Source organism: Parambassis ranga, chromosome 19 (assembly GCF_900634625.1).
Source record: "Parambassis ranga chromosome 19, fParRan2.1, whole genome shotgun sequence".
Lineage (NCBI taxonomy): Eukaryota > Metazoa > Chordata > Actinopteri > Ambassidae > Parambassis > Parambassis ranga.
In genome coordinates this window covers 14,262,172-14,284,095 of record NC_041039.1, presented here as the reverse complement: position 1 = coordinate 14,284,095, position 21,924 = coordinate 14,262,172, and the positions used below count along the sequence as shown (strand labels likewise).

Here is a 21,924-nt window from a genome sequence, read left to right as displayed (position 1 = left end):
TGGACTACAATGTCCCCTCTGGGGTGACACACTCTACTGTAATGCAGTTTATGGGTATAGATACTGACAGAAATCATGAATCCTGCCCTTGTTGCAAGGAGAGAGAGAGAGAGAGAGAGAGAGAGAGAGAGAGAGCTCTCCTTACACTAAAAATATCCAGTGAAGTAGAGCGTCCTCCAGCAGCACTGCTTCAAAAGGATCCACAGCAGAAGCAGTGCAATAGTGGTTTCTTCTTAAATCTTAAAATTCAATAGCACCAACTAATACTTGTGTGTGTGGCAGTGGCTTAAAATCTGTGAAGGTCATTCAGCAGTCATTAAATTAGCCAATATATTGGGAAATATAAGAGTGGATTGAGGATTGGATCGGTTTCAATGTTTGAAGTCTGTGAGTATTACAACACACAAACTATTCCTCATTTAGAGAAGAACTGGCTTTCTAATAAATGGAGGCAGAAACAGCTACAAGAGCAGAAGAGCTCCACCCAGCAGCTGCAGTCAGTCATCCAGTGAGCTAGTCCTTCAGCACAGTACTGACTGTGGGATGACTGAGCTCCTGAGCCAGTCCTCAGTGGGAGCGGCTCAGACAGATGTTGCCCAAACATTTTTATTTCATTACATATACTGATGGATGCACATCTGTCCAAAACAAGAAAAGATTCAGCCAATGATGATTTCATTAGCTTTGTCAACTACACTGTTAGCCATAAATCTGTTATTGAGATTTTACAGTATGCTGGTCTACTAGCCTACATCTGGTTTCTGACAGACCAAGTGATGTAATAACATCAAACAGGGAGTCAACAGTTCAGGGTACTAGAATTTAAAAATAATTTCATTCCAAAACAATAGTTTGCAAAACAAAGCATTAAGTTTCCTTTTTGTAAACTCTATACAAAGGATTGATAACAAATAACCTGACATTTCTCTTTTGTCTTTACATATTTATCCCGTGCCACAGAAACATATTTAGGAATGTGATAGTGGTATTTATGACTGTTATGACTACAAAATCCTAAACAGGTGTTTGTCAAGTGGCTTCAACCACTCAATCCACACAGGTCTGTCGATTATGTACCGCTGACTGCATACCATATGGAGGGTTTGAGGGTTTCCAGATTGAACACACTTCAGCATGCTCAGCCTGGAAACATTAATTCCTCACAATTACATTCAGAATAACTGACTTTCAGCAAATCTGTTTTGCTTTTGTTTAATGTCAGTCATCCTTCTTTAAAAGGAAAAGCAGTGAAATAAGCTAAACATAACTAAACTGCCTGGATATACATTCAATTTGTCAGTTTAACATCAAAATGTACCCACCTCCCAAAACACTATAGATGTTTTGCATTAGATTTGGTGGGATAAAAAAAATGCATTATATACTGTATTTTATCATAATTATGTATTCATTAGTGAAAAAAACACCTTAAACTATGAATCATTGTGTTGTCCTTCACTTATTCTGAACCCTTCATTCATCATCCAATAAGGGAGCAGGTCCTTTTCAATGGAGCGCGTCTTGAGAGAGACATACACATTGTTACATTTAACCAGCGGCTGCTGGAACAGGAGCTGGTTAAAAAAGGCAAGAGTACTCAGTTGGCTGCAGTCTGCATCCTCACCACTGGATGGCACTGAAACCCACAGACATGGGACCTTTAAGGTTAATGTTAACCTTGATTTATTTAAATAAAAAAGGGCAGTAACCATGGTAGCAAACAAACACTGTCTAATTTGTTGAGGCTTGTGAAACAATATTTTTGATACTTTGTAATGATCCATTATAGTAGATTCGAATTAGTTCAAAAGTGCCTGTTCAAGGGTAGATCGAGACATCCATAATAATATTCTTATTAAAATCCAAATTGCCATTGACTGAGCTAAGATTCAACTGGAATCATCACTGAACAATTTCCCAAGTACATATTTTCAGTCAACCTTTGAAAACTTCAGCAGCTTTATTGTTTGATTTAAAGATTTTGTCTCTTTCAGTATTACTACATTCTCATTCAGTTTCTTTTTTTCAAATCCACCATATCTCAAGTTTAATATGTGACCTTTTATTGTTGCTGAATCTGCAAATTGATGCTAGCTTAGCAAAACAATGTCATTGAAACATTGACAGGGCATGCAAATTGAGGGTGTGCACAGAATACAACTATTTACAACAAAAATCAACCACAGATATTTCAGTAGTAAACCATCTCAAAGTCAGTCGTCCTCTCAGCAATTCTTCAAACCCTCCTCTCAATGCACTGCGATAGCAGAACGCGTGCCAGCAATACACTCACATCATTGAAATGCTATTTTATCCAATGTAGACAGACTGACGGGCATGGGTAGATTAAGGAGTAGCAAGAAAAAACACCACAGATGTGACAGTAATTAGTGGAAAAATATGTAAGTACAAGGCCGACCCGCCTCGTGAAATCATTGCATCACAATTACAAAGGTCACAATTAAAATGCCAGCCCTACTCTCAGTATCTGAACATCAGCCTCCTTGCTCCCTCCTCCCACAGTAACATCAAACTGATGCAATAATTTCTTTCTAAACGCAGCTTGCAAAACTGTCACAAAATGTCTTTATTTAGAACACACTGACAAAATATAAGAAAAATGTGATTAACTGTGAAACGAATCATGTGAGAATTAATGGTGGAGATTTTAGCACAACAGTTAGAGGTAAATGTGGGAGTTTGCGTGCATAACACACATGCAGTAACACAACTAGACTGCTAATGCAAAGTCACACACTGAAATATTCAAAATGAATCACCCTGCACTGGGCAGCAATCATGAGTATTAGATGACACTCTCACACCTCTGGCTCCTGTGATCAACATGTTCTAGCTGGATTGTCAAATCCTCCAGATCAGGTGACTTCAGTCTCCTGCCTGCACTGCCTCTCCAGCACTGAGTCTCTTTCTCATACTTCAGTGGCCGACAGCCGACTACCACTTGCATGCTGATTACAGTATCAAGAGCAGTGGAATGGAACATACGCTGGCTTCGCTCCAAGTGTGATAGACCGATGGACTCTATCAGCATTTTATATCCTCTGGCATGCTGTAAGGGAAGAATACATACGGAGGAGCTTCACTGAGCAAACCTTCAGCTAAGAACACTATAAGCTGACACATCAGAATAGTGGTGTATTAGGTTCTCTTGCACCATATCTTGTGTTATTATCTGTTCTTGTAGACTTTCTTGTAGGCTTAGTAGAGCATTACAAAAAGCAGCCCTTACCAAAATAGTAATCTGTAACCATATCAAAGTGGTCTTTGTAAAAATAAAATCCCCTGTTGATGCTGAGTAAAACTATGTTGTTGCATGAGAGGAGGTTCAGGGACAGGCCATGTTGCTGGCCCATTGTTTCCACATCAGCGGCTCTGCCCACAGTTGCCATAGCTGCTGCTGTGCCCACCTTTTCCTGGACATATAAGGCTGGACAGCAGCAGCAGCAGCCACCTCCACTCTGCCCTCAGGTCCAGGGCTGAAACTTCCTCAGTGGTCATCTGGATGTGGGATAAACTCTGCTGTGATCTAAGTCACCTTTTACAGCAAATGTCAAGTAGACAGTCAGAGAAAGATAGAGGGGGACAATGTGAAGGGTAGGTTTATCCATGTGGATGACAATATCATACACAAGGCCTTACAGCTACCCTGTCACAAGTAGATAGAAACATCAATCAGAAAAAGAGAGTAGGCTGATTTACTTTGATAGAGCGTGTCTGAAAAATGAGCGTACCTTTCTGTGAAACTGTCACTTCAGTTTCACATTGTTGTTGAAGGTTCTAGAGAAACATAATGTAGCATTTTATGAGGAGAGCTACACAGTGAATATAAGGGATCTGTGTGTCATGTTACAAAGATCAGTGAAAAAGATGCATGTGCAGAGACGGGCAGACACACAATACACAGAGAGAGCATTTAAGTGAGAACCTTTTCTCTCCTGTCAATCAATGAAACAACTTTCTGGAGCGTGTTCTCTCCCAGAATGATAAATGATTGGTCAACATTTAAAGTGAACGATAAAAGTTAAGAGCAAACTGTGTGAGGCCTGAGCAAGCAAAAAAAAAGCCATTATTCAGTTAACTTGGGAGTACATTCCAGGCCTTGTATCATTGTGTGACTCCTTGCAGCTTTGTTTTTCTCTCAGCAAGAACTAAAAGCACTGGAGAATCAAATGTTTAAATTGGCTAGAGGAGGTGTATACAACAACCTTCCCTCAGACAAATACTGTGCACTTCAGAGAGGTCTTCAAGCAGGGGCTGTGTGCAGGAGACCTGCTGGCAAACCCAGTCTTTTACTGAAGGATTTTTCAGATTTTTCAACATAGCTTTCTCTCTGGTATGTTCAACTACAGCAATCCCAAGGTAAGGAGACATACTTGAAAAGACTGTATGTGTTTTTTTTTTAATTCAATTCAATTCAATTAGTACTTTAAAGCATTCCCAAAACTTCAACCCTCATTTAACTTTGAGAACAAGAGTTTAGATGACTCTTTCCCCACCCAGTTTCCTGGATTTCCACTCCTATACCAAAAGAGTTTCTGATTACTAGAAACAAACATATCTGGCTTGAAATCCGCCTCAGAAACATCTGGTCAACTAACCACCTACCCACACACACAGCATGGAAATCCTCAGCATGTTGTGAAACAGTGTCAACTGATGAGAACAATTCTGATGGTTGTAGACGGCGAGATGGTCATAACATGTGCATGTGATGGGGACAGAGAGGGGAATCACACAGCACCTCTGGGCCCACACGTGCAGATGGATCCATCTATACTAAGATTCAGTGGGAGCCACGCATGAGCAGAGCATGTAAGGGATGCTGCCATGCTTAGTTAAAGACTCACAGGCTCGCAAGTTCATGCTCCACATCTGCTGGTTGCCATAGTAACCCTGGTTTTGGGCAATTCCCAGGTCAGGTGGTTTCTGTCAGCTCAAAAGAAAGAAAAAAAAACTGGGGTCTTTTCTGAGCAGTACAGTTTGCAAAGAACAACCAATGGATGATAAAAGGCTTTAACTTTCTTTGTGGTTCTTTAGATAGAAACTGAAGTTACTTGAACGGCTACACACTCGGTGTTTAAAGAGACAAGCTGTCACTACAAAGATCAACTGAAGTGTGTCTGGATCACTTTTACTGAACTTCTGTACTTACTGATAAAGCCAGATAAAAAAAGGACTCTGCAGCAAGTGTTCAAGGATTTCAGGAGAAATTTCACAACTGAAAATAACGTCAAACTAAAAAAAGGGCAAAACACAACCTTACGCCATTATTCCTGCCCAATCACAGCTTTTGTGATTTAGCCATTTATGAGCTACAAACCCAAGAGCAACAAAAGTGAACAAAGACCCCTCCTGCATTCAGTGATGCTAATTTCTTCACAGCGTCTCTGGGCTATTTTAGTAGATTTGTGAAGACAAACTTAAGAATCATCTGTTTTCCATCTGTGCTGCATTGTTGATTCTGCAGCCGCCCCAAAAACACAGTAAATTGCAGAAAGCAGGCTTTGCTATTTACAAAACGTGTGAACCACAATAAATGGATCAGAAACCCAGAAAAGAATGGTTGTATATCAGAAGGGCTGTACAATTACAAGCTGGTCATTATGACAGCATGGGTGCAGTTGAATACCCCAGTGTGGGTTTCATACAAACAGAAGCAGCGGGAGCCGATCATTAGGAGCAGGCGTCTGCAGGGCTGGGTCCCACTAGCTCAGTTGGAGCCTGTGTTGAGAGGTTCTCCGTCTCACTGGGGAAGTCCAGAGGAAACATGCTGTAGGCCAAGCACTCCCCAGTTCCCCTCTCTTTAACCTGATTACTGTAATGAGCTTAGAGACTGTTGGATGCACAACATCTAATGTGGATGCAGACAAAGACGCTGCACTTATTCGCCGACTCCCACTCTCACTAGCAGCTGAATGCAAAGCGCATCATCAGGCTCAATCCCACTATAGCTGGATGGCTCATTAACCAGATAGCATTAAAGTAACACAAGTGAACAGGAAATGCCAATTTGTTTGTAGGTGAAAAGGTTTAAAAGGTAAGTTAGTGAAAAGTTGTCAAATTGCCAAGGATACGCTGCCTGCCAAAAAAGAATGTGTGGGTGAAACTTGTGCATTAAGAAGCCTGCAGTCAGATATCTCTGCTACTGAAGGAAATACTTTACTTTTTCAGGTGATTCAGAATTCTAACTCCAAAGTCTGGTCAAGAGAGAAACACATCCATTGTTCGGCTTTACAACTCGACACCTAGTTTGTTCAAAAAATGAACAGCATTGGAAGTTGATGTAGGTGCTGTTTATTAAAAAAAAAAAAAAATCAATTAACACAACAGTGTGGGAGGTCATCAATGATCATCACCTTGCATGATACTGTGCATTTCTTCTTGCGCAACTACTTGACTTCAGAGGTAATATTTAGATAGCAAGAGGCAGTTATTTTAGTCCCTGCAATCTGAAGGCAATTAGGTCTTTTACCCAGCCTGACAAAGACAAAGCATCTGTTGAAGGAAGAAGTCGACGTCTGAGAGTATCCCTTTCTTGAAGAAAAATGATTTTTTAGGGCTCATACTGCACTCATTAAAAATCCATGAAAATGCAATGCTTCAGATAAGAGCCCAGGCCCAGGCTGGGTCTATATATAAAGATATACAGGTAAAAAAGAACAGGTTTGATTGAAGCAAAAAGTGAACAACATTCAGAAAGAATACCTTTCAGTACTTTGATACACTGCATCTGCATTTACTCCATCCTCCGAAAGAGGAACAAAAACACTGGATCCATTTGTGCGTTTTTGTGTGTCAGTGTACCTACTGTGATGCTGAAATAAGTCCAACCCCAGCATGTGACATTGAGGTTGGAGAAACTTAAGCTTATTAAAGACAGGGGGAGAGAGAGAGAGAGAGAGACAGAGAGAGAAGACTTTTTCTGTGTGTTGGTTTACGTCTACTAAAGTGATCAGTAAATGACACATCCTGAGGGAATGAAAGGGATCCCTGGTGCACTGTGTGGACTCTACAAGCAGTGAACTACTGCTGTGGGTAACAGAGGGCCACTACTGAACCATTTGCAGTAAATGTTTTTCTTACTTATATTCTCCATAGCAGCTAATAACAAAAAAGTATTTACCACGATAGCCACACTAAACTCCTCAACTATTATCAGCATGAACAGCATGACTGCTCATGTTTCCCAAAACACTTGAACTCACTCAAAATATCTGAAGCACAGAAGAATGTGACCCTCGCAGAGCCTCTTACCTACTTTCTGACAATACAACACAAAACTGTGTTTCACAAAAATGCATTTTCTACACTGTAAATATGTCACCAAGGGGTGCAAATACTTATAATAATACAGATGAGTATAACTGAATAAGATGACATTGATGTTAGGGATTAAAGGCTTCTTTCAAAGCATATTCTTATCATCTGCTGTTGATTTCTGGCAATAGAAAGTTAATTGCTCACTCAGCTGAACAGATTTTCCCATCACACCCCTGCAAACGGCTCTGACTTCACATCATAACACGGTCTCATACAGCATGAGACACACAGCACGATGGTGAATCCTAACACTTTCCTGTGGTTGACCGTCACACTCCGCACGCCGAAGGTCATTCTCAGAGTTTCACATTACTTATTGCTGTCAGATATGAGTGACCTAACTTCTGTAAAGCTCAGCAATTTGCCACAGAGTGTCAAGCTTTCCAAGATTTACTAATTGGCTCAGTGAATTCTGCCACCATAGCGCACAACTCATTAATGCTGCCACGGAGTTCTAATTAGTTAAGTGGGGGCACTGAGCCAGCTGATAGCTTGAAAACTTATTATTTCTGCTTTTTGAGTCACTATGATAACGTTTTATTATCTACCCCAAACACAACACCTACATAAATTGTATGTTATACACACACTATTTAGAACGCATGCATGTTATTTTCATTGACAGCTTTTGGCAATTCATCAATAAATGAGAAATGCTGCGATGGTGCAGATCCGAGTCTGACAATCGTCTGAGACAAAGGGAGTGTCTGCGAGTTGTCAGTTCAAGTAAAAAAACTTTATCTGGTAGGAAAAAAAAAACAAAGAGGCAAGACATAAAACACAAAGTTCTTTACACTCCTTTCATCAAAGAGGTCCTTATCTCCCATGTTTGAACATCAGCTTTTATCTGTACTATTTATACTCACTCATTTCATCCTCATTAGACATCCTATCAATTGCTTGTCTCTTGATCTGTTCTGAGGAACATCTGGGCAATATCAACTTATCATTACATACATCTAAGATCTTCTTGAAGATCAAAAAAGTTGCTAATTAAAAGAAGGAGCTATAGGTGCTACAAGGATTTAATTGGATACTTTGTCTAAAATATTAGCTTTTTATTTTTGTCAGAAAATATGCTGAACTGTGTCAGAACACAAGAAAAACAGAAGGCAACCATGCTCTGACAAAACACAATGGCAATTTTATTTGAAATTTGAAAGTGACATTGCTAGTGGGTTTTTGGACATACAATCTTTGTTGATGCAGCTTTAATCTTTTATTTAAGTTTTATATGTGCCATAGAAGAGCTGGCATGACATGACAAAGTTCAAACAGTGATTTTATTGTACATTAGAGTTGTTATTTCACATGTGTCAAACCGTCTTGTTGTAGCCTTTTTATTTTGCTCTGGGAGAATTCATTTGTGAGGCCTGGTTAGCTTTAGTGTTAACATTTAGATTGTCTTATTATCATCTTGTCATCTCTCTTTAAATTGCACTGCATCGTACAAAAGCAGCAAAGTGCCCAAAACTGCACTTCTACAAACAGCCACTTGAGGGTGGCTCTTAAAGTGTGTCAGTCTTCCATGTCTCTATAGGTAATTTCTCCATTCATGCCTGTACAATGGGCGATTTAGTTTTATTATTGAATTCAAAGTTACACCTGTATTTTGGCTTACTTATCGAGAATTAGAAGTTGAGCATTGCCAAGATGATGAACCTCAAGAGGGCCTGTCTGTGTAGAGTTTGTCTCCCTGTGCCTGTGTGGGTTTTCTCCAGGTACTCCGGCTTCCTCCCACATTCTGAAGATGTGCTTGCTAGGTTAATTTGGGATTATACATTTCCTGTAGGTGTGAGTTTAAGTGCGAATGGTTGTTCATCTGTTTATGTTAGCCCTGCGATGGATTGGCGACCTGTCCAGGAAGTATCCTGCCTCTCGGATGTAGATACCTGGAATTGGCTCCGGCCCCACCCTGTGACCCTGTACAGGACAAGTGGGTTCAGAAAATGGATGGATGGATGTTTTATCCCTATGTTAACACAGTCAGTAAGTTTGTGGATTGATAAAGGCATGTGAGTATTAAAAAAATAAAACAGCAATTTAGTGGTCTAAATGTTTAAATTTCCCCAAGCATGTGATTAAGGGCAGATTGTATCTTTCACTGATTACACATAGAAATCACAGTGAGAGATAGCCCTAAAGCATTTGCAATGCTTCAACTGAGTAATGTGCTGGAAGCATGAAAGAATAAAGTTTCCAAATGCCCCGACTGTTTTCAGGGCCTTAGAAGAACATAGAAGTGTTTCACTGAAGGCCATATAAATAGAACCAATAAAACACAGGCCCTGTGACATGTGAAGAATAAGGTCAGATCATTTTCAAATGGCAAACATTCATTATTGCTACATTCTGACAAACCTTGTTTTGTCATCCTATCACTGATAGGGAAGACTGACAGACTGCAGGCATTCAGTAAAGACAGGGATGTAAAGGCAGGCAAGCACCCAGGCACAGGCAATGAACTGTGCCCTCCTCTGTTCTTTAATAACTGGACAACCCATCCATTTCATTGTTGCGTCTTCACAGATCTCTGACAGAGATGCGTAGGAGAGAGGGAGAAAAACTGCCAAACCTCCACATCAAGCCCGGTTAACAAGACAAAAAGTTACGCTCCGAGCATCTGCAGAAAGAGCGAGGAAGCCCAGGTCCTGAGCATCATCTCTGCCGCTCTCTCTTCAACTTCGGCATCTAATTGTGAGGCTGAGCACACAGCTGTGACACTGCAGTTGGATACAGAATGTTTAATCTCTCCTTTTATATGACATCGACATGTAATCTCCATCTAGCTACCCAGGGAGCAGGCACAGCGGCAGGAAATGAAATCAATGCTGTGTCACTACGCTGGGTGTTACTTCATTAGCATGGGCACTACAGATGTAGCAGTAAATCTGATTTATGAAAGGGTGACAACAAAAGAAGCTCAGACAAAGGGATCCATAGAGGAGATGAAGGGGATAACCGATGTCCTGTGTTTCACTTCAAATTTACTAACATTTAACAAAGAGAAAGAAAAGATGAGCAAGCTTTAACAAACAGCACATGCTCCCTGCTGCAAGCAACATTTTGATTAATCATTATTCTCGATGAGCATAAGTGATTTTCATTATGTAGACGGAGCAAATAAAACAGGACAGGTATGCGACCTTCAATTACTGATAATCACTAGCCATGCATTTAAAAAAATCAATTCTAATGTTAGTGCTGTGAATTTCACTGCCGGACTTAATGTGTCTATTTATTGCTGATTCAGTTTCATAATACCAGCTGTGGATGTTGGTAACAATGCTCTATATTTGCCAGAGCAGTTAGACAAACTGGCTTTAATTGGGTTCACTGGTGATCTTCACTCTATCCCATTCCTTAACAATATCTAACAATGTTGCACATTAGTGCACGCCTCTCCTTCACACCATGGGTAAGGAAAATGTCTCGTAATTGTTTCCTAAGAACATTTCATGAGATAATGTTCAGTTACAAAATGCAGGATGCAGGAGGTAGTAGAACTAAAGAACAAACAAAACGCTTTTAATGAAAAACTGATGAACGAAAAACAACTACCCTCAAAGCACAAAGAGGAAAGACATTGAGCACACCAAGGGTGGATACAATGCTAAACAGAAGGGATAAAAAAAGTACAAATTGAAAGAACAAATGGAGAGGATTCACAAACAACTGGAAAGGAATAATATTCTGACTGTAAAACTACCGATGTATTGAGGACTGATGGGTTAACAACACGTCAAAATATGAGTAACAGTTCCTGTTAATGCTGCAAAAAACCTTTAAAATGATTGATGCAAACATTGTGTCAATACCTGCAATGCGAAAGTTTCACAGTAGGGGATCATGTGGGCACTAGCTGTGAAGGCACCACAGCATTTAAAGGTTGACAAACTAAGCAGTAATGTAATCTAATTCTGTGGTAGCTATAGAGATGTTAAAGAAAAATAAATGACAGAGGCAATAGATGCTTGTACATAAATGCAGCATTGACACACACTGCCCTCCCTTTTCTGAAGAAAAAAAAACAGAAATTCCAAATGATTAGTTGTTCACTCCCATGAGAGGGGGATGTGTAATTCAATTAGTCCCATGGTTCTGCACCAAAGGGGGGGCAGAGAGATCCATCTCATTGAGACACCCAGGATGTGCAGGCCTGGTGTATGCACAGAAAGTATCAGCAGGCAATTGTACAGTAGGTCTAATTTTCACTCACTAAAGCACTGCAGGGCATGAATAAACTTAGGAATCTCTCAACAACACCAACACCTTAAATACCCTTTAAACCTTATCATAAAAAAATGAGGGCTGAATGAGGAGGGTTTCCAGGCTGAGGCAGAGCAGAGTGAGCCGCTACATGACAAGCCAGCTACACTCTAAGCAATGCCTCTGAGCTTGTGCCATGAGTAGAGGATGCTGTCTCCCACTGAAGTTGCATACAGATCGCCCTTTCAGAGCACAGCCTCCTCCACTGTCTCTTTGTCCCTCCTCCCAGTGGGAAATTTATAAAGCTTCACAGTGCCTCACTCCATGAGATTCCTGTAATTTATGACAGCCTTTTCCCAGGCACAGAGAAATCAAATCAAACTGTAAATATAGTGCATGTTTCCCAGTATGAGCTCCTCACATAGACCATAGATCACAAATAAATGCCAGAGATCCTGACAGTCATTAAATAACAGCATCAATAATCCCACATGTGGCAGCAGTACATTTGATTTTGGATTATGAAAAGGGCAGAAAGCATGGATAATGAATGAGACACACCAGAAACCAACCAGAGGAAATGAAGAACTACCAGAGGCACCGTGCAGCATATCAGCCTATTCATACTGTTTTCAAAGGGAGGGTAGGCCAGTTGTGGTCAATGGTGCTCGAATGACCCTTGACCCCAGGCTGGCGCACACACCTGGCTGTGTTATATGACACCCTCCAAGCCAGACTGGAGGGAAAGGGTGTCATCTCGTGGGTACAGCCTTGCACGTGTAGCATGTCCACCGTGGGTGGGCAAACGCTATCAATCTCTATGTCTGTGGAAACTGAAGACTCAAGAGAAACAGAGGCAAACAGCTGCCATACAGTGGGCTGAACAGATGGTCACAATGGTGAGAAATTGTCACTGTATCATTTTAAGCTCAATTTAAGCACGGCAAAGACACAACACTTCTAAACTCTTATGCCTACCCATGTATTGTTGAACGCTGTCTGATCTTTGCATTACATATTCTCTTACAAATATTTAGATCAGCATGCTGCTTGCAATTTGTTCACATTTATCAGTGTGTGAAAAGAAGTTTGATGTTTTCTTGATGAAAGAGAATAGTGTGTATTGTACAAGAGCATTCCATTATCAGTACTGTATAATTAATCTAATTCTATGACGTAGCTTTCCATGAATGTTGCACGGTGAAGCATGAAAAGGCAGACACGATGAAAGCCCCTGCAGCCGCATTTTTGTGCTATAAAACAATAACATTGCCTTAATGACTCTATATATTACACATTAAACCAAGATGGAAAGGGGGTTTGTATGCAGAGTGTGTGTTTGCACACATGACAGAAGAAGAGATAAAAATACTATATATAGCCACATGCAAGTCACCCAGTAAAGCTGTGAAATCAGGTACTATGTGTGTGCAGTGTAATCCAAATATACAAATCCACTTCACCTAGGCCAACTGCATTGACAGAAATGCGACTAATGCTGCAGTATTTCATGGGGATCTTAATCTACTCTGTTGCCAGCAGCGAATCAGAAAACTGAAAATACTGAAGAATGCAGACATGTTTAAAAAAAACATGCGATTGGATGAATGAAACGCTGCACTGCATGCATTCTGGTTAACTTTTAAGATACCACTGGGACAAAATATCTGTTATTGATTTAACATTATACCCGTGTGACATCGGGCTGTCCACAGACGACGTCCAAGTCACTGCACGTTAAGATAAGGGGAATCAAACTATTAGGCCATTACTTTGTCAGAGTAGCTCTGGCTTTACCCGATTAATAATGCATACCATTATTAGCAGTTCAGATATTATGCTTTCAATAAATGAAAAAGCAAATTATACAGCTTGATCACTGGGGTAGTAATGTTTGCCCTTTTTAAGCCACCCGACACTAATCTTACATAAACTCTGTATTGAACATCACTGAAAGAATGACCCCTTCTTTTGATGACTTTGACCATATGAATCAGAGCTCTGGATTTAATTTAACAATACTTCTATAAATAAAGTGATTATGCTGTTTGACATCATCATGCACATATTCACAAGCAGGATGATGTGCTACAACAAAAGTTCTCCAGGGAATAAATTAGAGCACATAACTGAAGGGAAACAATCAAATAAGTGATGTATATGTGATATGATGTGTTATCTATGTTGACTGTGTCTCATAGAGGTCGGATGATGTGAGGTGGATGCTCATTATTATACAATCTGGTTCTTATTATGTGCAAATCCTATACATAAACATAGACAAGATGTAAGTATAATCCATCCTCTCAGCATGTTCAAATAATCCACACCTTCATGTAGTGTCACAAACGGGCCATGATGTATGGATGTCATGACAGACAGAAATGTACAAAGACACAAGCAATCTCTTCTAGGAGGATGTTGATTCCTCTCCTATTTTAGTGGCTGCTAACACTGTTACAGGAAATTGAACACAAACCAATCATTTCAAATCAAATCAATCATTGGCTGGGATTCGCCAGACAATGCACGTTCCTGAAGAAAGTCAGCATTTATATGCTGCTCCTGTTCAGCTCTCAGAACAACAGTGTAGAGACAAACAAGGTTACACTATGAAACATCAGGATTTTGTATAATTAATGCCTGACTTGAATTCCAATCTGCTCATTTGCTAAAGATAGTGTACCATCAGGGCAAGGGCGCTTAATTCCCACAGCGATCATTTAGGATTTATGTTGCACTTGACCCAGAAGATCAGCATAGCAACTAAGGTTGTGACAATATACTTAAGAGGTCAGATGAACGTAACTGTTGTGAAATTAACAGATGTTGGATATAGTACATATGAGCCATATTTACACAGTTGTAACTGTCTAATGTGCTCTACCCTGCATCTTATCATCACTACACCTTCTTAGTCTAATATAACTACAACAGTAGTGCTGATGGCATACTGCACGAAGTCCTGGCTGACCAAGGCAATCTCGGGAAGATAAGATATATATGGTTGTTTTACAGCAGCATTCATAACTCTCTGTCTAGGACACACTGACAAGCTTTAGCACTAAATGAATGAAGCAGCAGTTCCTTAAATGGCCACTTGAGGCCGGCTGCCCCTTGTTAAAAGGCACACATACAGCAGGGAAAAAAACCTGTTTGCAGTCTGGTACACACTGGTTTTGGTCTCTTAGATGATTTCCTAACAACTGTGGGGGTGTGGAATATCATCAATTAAAAATATTAAGGCTTAAAGAATGTGAGCATTTTGCTGCCCACCCTCATAGCTCCATTCAGGCTTCACCGCTTTTCCCATATCTGGATTAACCCTCTTAATGAAACATGTGGGTGAGAGAGGATAGGCAGAGGGTTGGTCCCATGGTGAATATAAGTCGAACATTTCTCTTAGCTGTACATCAATTACTGCTAAATAATCAAGCAATTCAAAAGCTAAATGAACTATGCTCAATTCAAGGTAGAATCTATTAGATTTATTAAAACACTAACAAAATATTTTTCAATACAACTTAAAAAAGAGCACTCTGACCACCAGCTTTGAGTTACATTGAGTCCTCTGTACAAATACATGTTCACCATGACCATGCCCTTGGGCCCTTTAAGTACATATTAACCTGCATACTAGACATTTTTTCCTGTTTTTCGGATTGTTTATTTGCAAATTTCACCCCCTCCTGATTCAACTTCATCATCTCCTTATCAAAACAGATCAGTAAATATAATCCCAGATATTGTCTTTCATCTGAGGTAACCAGAGAATGCCCTTAACACAAGGTCACAGCACTGCTGATGTGCTGAATACACAAGGCTAAAGTAACACAATCACTTACAGCTTCCGGCCCCTAAATGCACTTCCGCCAAGCCAATATGAAATAATTCTGACGAGTGTGTCAGAGCCATCTACAGTTTGTCTTTGAGAAGAACTGAGGTGCTGACAGTTCATCACCCTGAGCTGAGAGAGACAGAGACAGAAAGAGAAAGAGAGAGAGAGAGAGAGAGGGAGGGAGATCTTGCTTGGTCAGCAACCCTTGCTGCCTGCAGAGGATCAGAGCAGAGAAGAGCAGTAATTTCAGTGCTGCTCTTCAGACAGGGTAGTCCTTTCCCCCCAGGCAGTCAGAGAAACAGCCTGACAGCTGCTGTACACACAAAGGACCTGACAGCCCTCAATTAACCTTGATGTGAAACCACTGCAGCTTCAATTCTCTGTAAAACAATGCTTTCAACAACCATAGCATTTTGTTTGCTTTAGCCTGTCCATTAAGCTATTGCACTCACCTTCAGTTCTATATCTGGCTTCCTGTCTTTGAGCTTACATAGATAAGCTCAACATTGTTTATCATTTTTGTTCAAAGTGCGTGGCAATTGTTTCAAACTTGTCCCTGAACATCTGACGTGCTTCCTTTCTCCTGCCCCATATGTCCCACCTGAACTTGCCAAGAAACATGTCTTAATGGTGCTGTATTACACAACCCTTATTGCTCTGGATTTGGCTGTGAATATCTTTCATGTGGATCAATGACAGTAAGTGGCTCGATCACTACAATCTCTGTGCTTCTGGCATTGACCTCTGGCTCCTGTGGCGTTCCTAGGAGACCCCCTGCCAGTGAAAAACACTTGCAGCATGTACATGAAAGGAGCAATACCACCACTCTTGGTAGTAGCATGACATCTTTCAGACATTTTCTATTAATTTGTCAGCATCTGCTGAGCCCCCTGGTTGCTTGGTACTCTTACAGGGGCACAAGTCTGAATGGCACAAAAAAATAAAAAATATCAACTAAGAATGAAGACCAGGCAGCACAGGGTACATTTGTAGGTTTGAATGAAGTTGTAAAAACCTTTACCGTTACATGAACGACTTCAGCAGATTGATAAAGCCAATAATATAACATATCCCATGTCTTCAAAGCACCACAAGCAACACTCCAGAAAGCAGAACAAAATAAGAGACAATACCTGGATATTATTTGTCATTATAATACAGCCATTCAGCAGAATTTGAAGTCCTTGATCTTCACTTCAAAAACAACCCTCACAAAGATGCTCAAAGCACTGTATACGTGCCTACAATAGAATAAAGAGGAGCTGGGCAGGTTACAACTAGATGACTATTCACTGGGCAAGAGCAATCATAATTTAACAAAGACAACCAGGTGACAAACTGTGTGGGGCAGTGCCACTTGCACTGAAAGAAAAACATTACTTCATCAATACAATGCCCTTTTGTACTAACATGCAATGAAATGCTAAATAAATTCTTAATTGTATTCACTTGCTGGAGACGAAAGAGCATTAGTTCAGCCACCATGCCCTTTTTTTCCATATCACATGATCTTTAGCAGAGATATCACATGATCTTTACCACTGATAATCAGTTAGCTTCAAGCAAAGAGGGTCACGTTCTCAGACATTCCAGTGTTCCTCTGTAAAGCCACTGCAGATATATGTGCTGTTCTGTGTGTGCATTCACAGACAAGATAACTTTACTAAGAAAACTAAGCAATTGAGTTAATTGCACTCTGGTTCACTGAAAAGTACAACTGTGAATGTTAAATTAATCATTTCTGCAATGTGTATGAAAATTTACAACTGAAGCGATTAGGCTAAAGAATATCAATTACATTTTGATATGCAAATATATATGCATAAAAGCAGCTAAAGGTAAGATGACAGCTATATTTGTAAGCTGACAGCTGATGCTCACACATCTTCTTTTATGGCACTAACCCAATTTGGGACCATGTACTGCACACGCACGGGAGTCGAACCTGTTGTCTGCTGCTGCTTCACGCTGCATCTCAGCTGACATGAGGATGAGAAGTGCCACAGGCTGTACGTGACTGCCGCTGACCTGAACCACTCCAACCTCAGCATCTACTGACCTACTTCTTGGGCCTGCTTACGTATCATTGGCACAGTGGCACCAGTTACCACCACATGTACAGTAAGTAGATACCTGCTTTGCACATTATCAGACAGCACTGCTGGCTTTGTGAGGATCATGTTCAACATGATTCATCTGTTTTTTCCCTTAAGTTGAAATAAAACGGATGAGTCGAATCTGATGCAACGATGGCTGACCATTAATATTATTGAAGTGTGCAGTCAATTTAATCAGATCGCACTTCAGTCTTTAATTAAACATGAGATCAGCCTTACTTGAAATTTGCGGGAACACTGACAGTGTGGTCAGGCATTTAAAAAAAACCCATCTGCATTATAACTTTCACATATCAACTGCTGGCCACATTCATCTACTGGGAAAAATACAAGAAATTAAGTTTTCAGCTTGACGTACCAGCGGAGGCGGGAGGATGGCAGCCAGCGTGTACACCTACCACTTGTTCTATAGATCTGGAGGCAGGCCAGGCCCTAAAGAGGCTGTGATCACAAAGACAGGCAGCAAGAGAAAACGTAGGAGCAGATCTATTCCCATCGTAAATACAAAACACAAAGGCTGGGTCACTGTGACAGCATGGGGTGTGTTTTACTTTCCACCTCCTACACATTCATGCATTAAATACGGTTCAACAATCACACTCTCCAGTGACTCTCAAAACCCTCACTTCCCACCCTCCAACTGAACATTTCCTGGGGAATTCCGACCAGGAATGTGTTCTTGATGACGGAGCAACTGCAACAGCTGAGAGGAAAATCACTTTCTAATGAACAGGCAGGAAATACAGTTGAGGCTGTGTCTTTAGCTTGTTCTTAGCACTCTGTGGCTCAAAATACTCGCATGGTATTGTTATTTATGGCACAATTTAATTGCATACTTCTCCACAGATTGCAGAATGTGATCAAGCACTGACTCAAGTCATCATAAGAGCATGCAGTGTATTTCAAGACCATGTTTGACACGTGATTTTCAGTAAATTAAGAAACTGAAGTTGTTGTAGCAGAGGCTCTGTTAATAGCATCCTATTATACAAAATCACGGCAGTAATGGCCTCTTCAGTGGCTGGCAGTGAGTGGGAAAAGGCACCATTTAGGGCTTGGTTTTAATTACCAGTGCTAAGCAAAATTGCAGTATTTAATATTTAGACAGGGTAGGAGCAGAGGGATCAACAAAACTGTGCTACTCTTTCTGATTCGAGTTTAAAATGATTCGCTTTTTTAACCAAACGCTGCCTTTTTAACCCTGGATCATTGTGAATAGCAGCTAGTGTTTTGTTTGATGGTTTTTGCCGCTGGGAGACGCATGCTGCATGTGAGCTTGTGACACTGGTGGTCTTGTGATTTATATTTGTGCGCTGTATTGTGAGACAGTGTATAGAACTGATTGTGAAGCAAAGGGCTGGTATTGTGAGCCAACAGGTGTAGTAAGGAGATTTTCCACAAAAAAAGGAGCAGCACGTTATTTTCTCTGACATACTGCAAATTGTGTCCATCTATAGACACCAAACTCTGTACATACACACAATGATCACATCTGTTATGGCTAGTCTACACATAAACACACATTAATCCTACAGACAATCCAGCTCAGTTCCATTATAGTGAAAAGGTATTTACAATTTGTAAAGCCCTTCAGGCACTATATAATCTGGAGATTATTCTTTTGGCACATTTTGACAAACTGCCATTCAACAACCCCTCTTATTCCTTACACATGAAGACATGCTGATACATTCCTGATAAAAAACAATAAAACAAACACACTAAATAACACAAACATTGACCAGCATTAATCTATATCACACTGAATCAATGTTGTTGATTTTAGTATTTTAAAGGGCTCTGTTTTCATATCTTTACAGGACTAAATGATTTGCAGAGACAAAAATGTATGCAGCCGGTATAATAATGAGGGAGAAGACCACAGCTGTCAACCACAAAATGGCACCGGTTTAATCGCACAAGGTATTTGTTTGCTATCTACCACATGGACTTCTTCTAGATGACCACCCCTACTTTCCACATCCTTGTGTGAGGTCAGTGTGATGTCATTTTTTGTCGGTGAACATGAACCTCTGCGCGAATACACCAGAGGAACCAACTGCTGATAAACATAAACAGTCCCTGACTGTAAAATGGTGTTGTGTGCGCTCACATCTTTACAATTTGTCTTTAAAATAAAGCAATGTGACAGAAAGTGTCCAGAGTTTAAGGAAAGTTGGTGTACTTCTTCACAGCGTGTATGATCCTTTAAATGCTGGTTTACTCTGCATGGATTTAACAGCTCCTCCACCATTTGGACAGGAAAGTGAGGAATAAATCTAAGCTAACCTGCTGGTGTTTACATTGTTACCTTCCTGCAATGACTCACCTCATTTCAAAGCAGGACTTGTCAGGCGTCTTTTATAGGTTGGGCACATGTCTAAGAATCATATAAACTGTTGTCAAACACATTCTTGCTCCTTAATGGATCAAACATTTCTATGATTCATTTGGTCTAAAAAAAAACATGGGAAAATGGGCTCCAGCTTAAAAAATAACATGATTATCCTTTAGGACATAATTATTAAGACAAATAGTCAGCATTTTGGACACATTGCATGGCCTCCCCTGTTAACAGCACCACCCTGATGGACTAAGCTGTTTGGAGAATATGATTGTTTTCAGTATTTCTACTCAACATTGACAAAGGCTTCAGCATGAAAAGAACATTTTTGATGTCTGACACTTTCAAGTGTCAGCATCCATCCTAAGACAATGCATGCTGCACACAAAACAGGCAAGCTGGGTTAAAAGAGGGGTTCTCAGACACTATTTATACTTCCAAATATGTGGCTGCTGGATGCTGTTATGCTGGTGACTTGTGTACCAGTAAGTGCCTTGGGTGTGCATATTTAAGGATGGGTACTCCCAGTTGGAATGAAGCCACAAAACATGTCAAGAGATGCCCTAATGTATCAAGCCATCCAGGATCACAGCTGTCTACATCATGCTGATGCAGCTTTCTAGTTACATCACTCAGGTAAAAAAAAATGTCAGCCTCAAGAGTATCCTTGAGCTGACCCTTGATATCAAAGATGCCTCCCATGGTAGATGCTCAGCTGCTCTATATACTGTACTGTAAAAGGGGTGGGGTGGGCATATTTGTCATAGCAGCCAAAAGCTTCTTCAGTAGAGGAAGATGCCAAAAGAGGCTGATGAGCAGAGTGAGTCATCCAAATACTAATGTATTTGTTCCACACACACATAATGTATATGGGGGTTTACTCTCTGGGCACTTTATCCTAGAATGCAAGAAGTAACAGTTACTGGGTTCCACCTGCATGAGGCATGTCATGGCTGAAGAAACAAGGCATCTGCATATAGCTTCGTCCTTCAGTCAGAGGACCTGCTGTCAATAGGGTCAATGTGCTCTCTGACCTCTGGTTTTACCTTCTGGTGCATTCAATATCACACATTCTGATCAGTATCCTACATAGGCCTACAGTAAACCATCCCTGGTTACATCCTCTGCATGCCATTCACTACAGCCTCACACCATCAATGTCAGCTTTGATGTTGAGCCGATCCAGATAACATTCAGGTCAAGTCCAAGTTACTGTAGTACAGCACATTTCTGTGCAGAGCAGCGAGGATGCTCGAGCTGGGCAGCATTAGTTGTCCATGTAACCTACTTCGGCAAAAAAAACCCTAAACACTGAACATGAAACAACAACGAGAAACAAGTAGGTCAATTGAAATATTCATCTTGTTACCTCTTATCTGTCAATGTCAAAAGCAGACAGCAGTCAGGCGAAGAAATAGATTTGGCACTCTGATAATAACGCGCCGGATGAAGCAAAATCGACTGATGTCAAATCCAAAAGAAGAGGGAGGAGATGCCAAAGTGGAAAACATCACACTAGACATGTGAAAAGGTCGTAATATGAAATGTTGTCAGCGCTTCTGCTGAGCCAACATCGAGCGGCTCGCCTCCCTGTAGTGAGAGCGTTTGGGGAGGGACAGCACCTTCAACAGCGAGGCTTTAAAAAGACACCGGATCACATCTTATACAAATAAATGAAGGCGAAATCCTACCTGATGTCTCTCACTCCTTAACGCATGCGAGCTGACTTGGATGAAGGCGAGGCGACACATACACACGCACACATAACACACACACGCACACACACACCGCAAGGGGGTCAGATCAGCCAGCCAGCCAGCCAGCCTGCCTGCCTCCTCCACGGCATCAAGCCCCTCCTCGTTTATCGTACAGTGGAGAGAGATGGAAAGAGAGGGAGAGAGAAAAAAAGCGACCACATATCTCTGCGCCGCAAAAAAAGGAAGCAGCGTCACACTCACGCACAGTCTGATGATTGTGATATATGTAACAGGATAAAGACAGATTTAACGGCTCATGCATGCATGAAGACCATTTGTTGACTCTTATTTTGAAAAGGCTTTGAATTTGTGCAGTGA

The 21,924-nt window shown here is 40.8% G+C and overlaps 1 protein-coding gene across 1 annotated transcript in view; it reads right to left on the bottom strand.

Annotated features, from left to right (window-relative positions):
* The window catches only part of tln2b (talin 2b), a 69,784-nt gene extending 48,118 nt beyond the window's left edge, over positions 1 to 21,666 (bottom strand). Inside the window, exon 1 of the mRNA XM_028431014.1 lies at positions 21,541 to 21,666. The gene's annotated coding sequence lies outside the window, so the exon portion shown is untranslated. The remainder of the gene's footprint in view (positions 1 to 21,540) is intronic.
* Between the last annotated feature and the right edge of the window lie 258 nt (positions 21,667 to 21,924).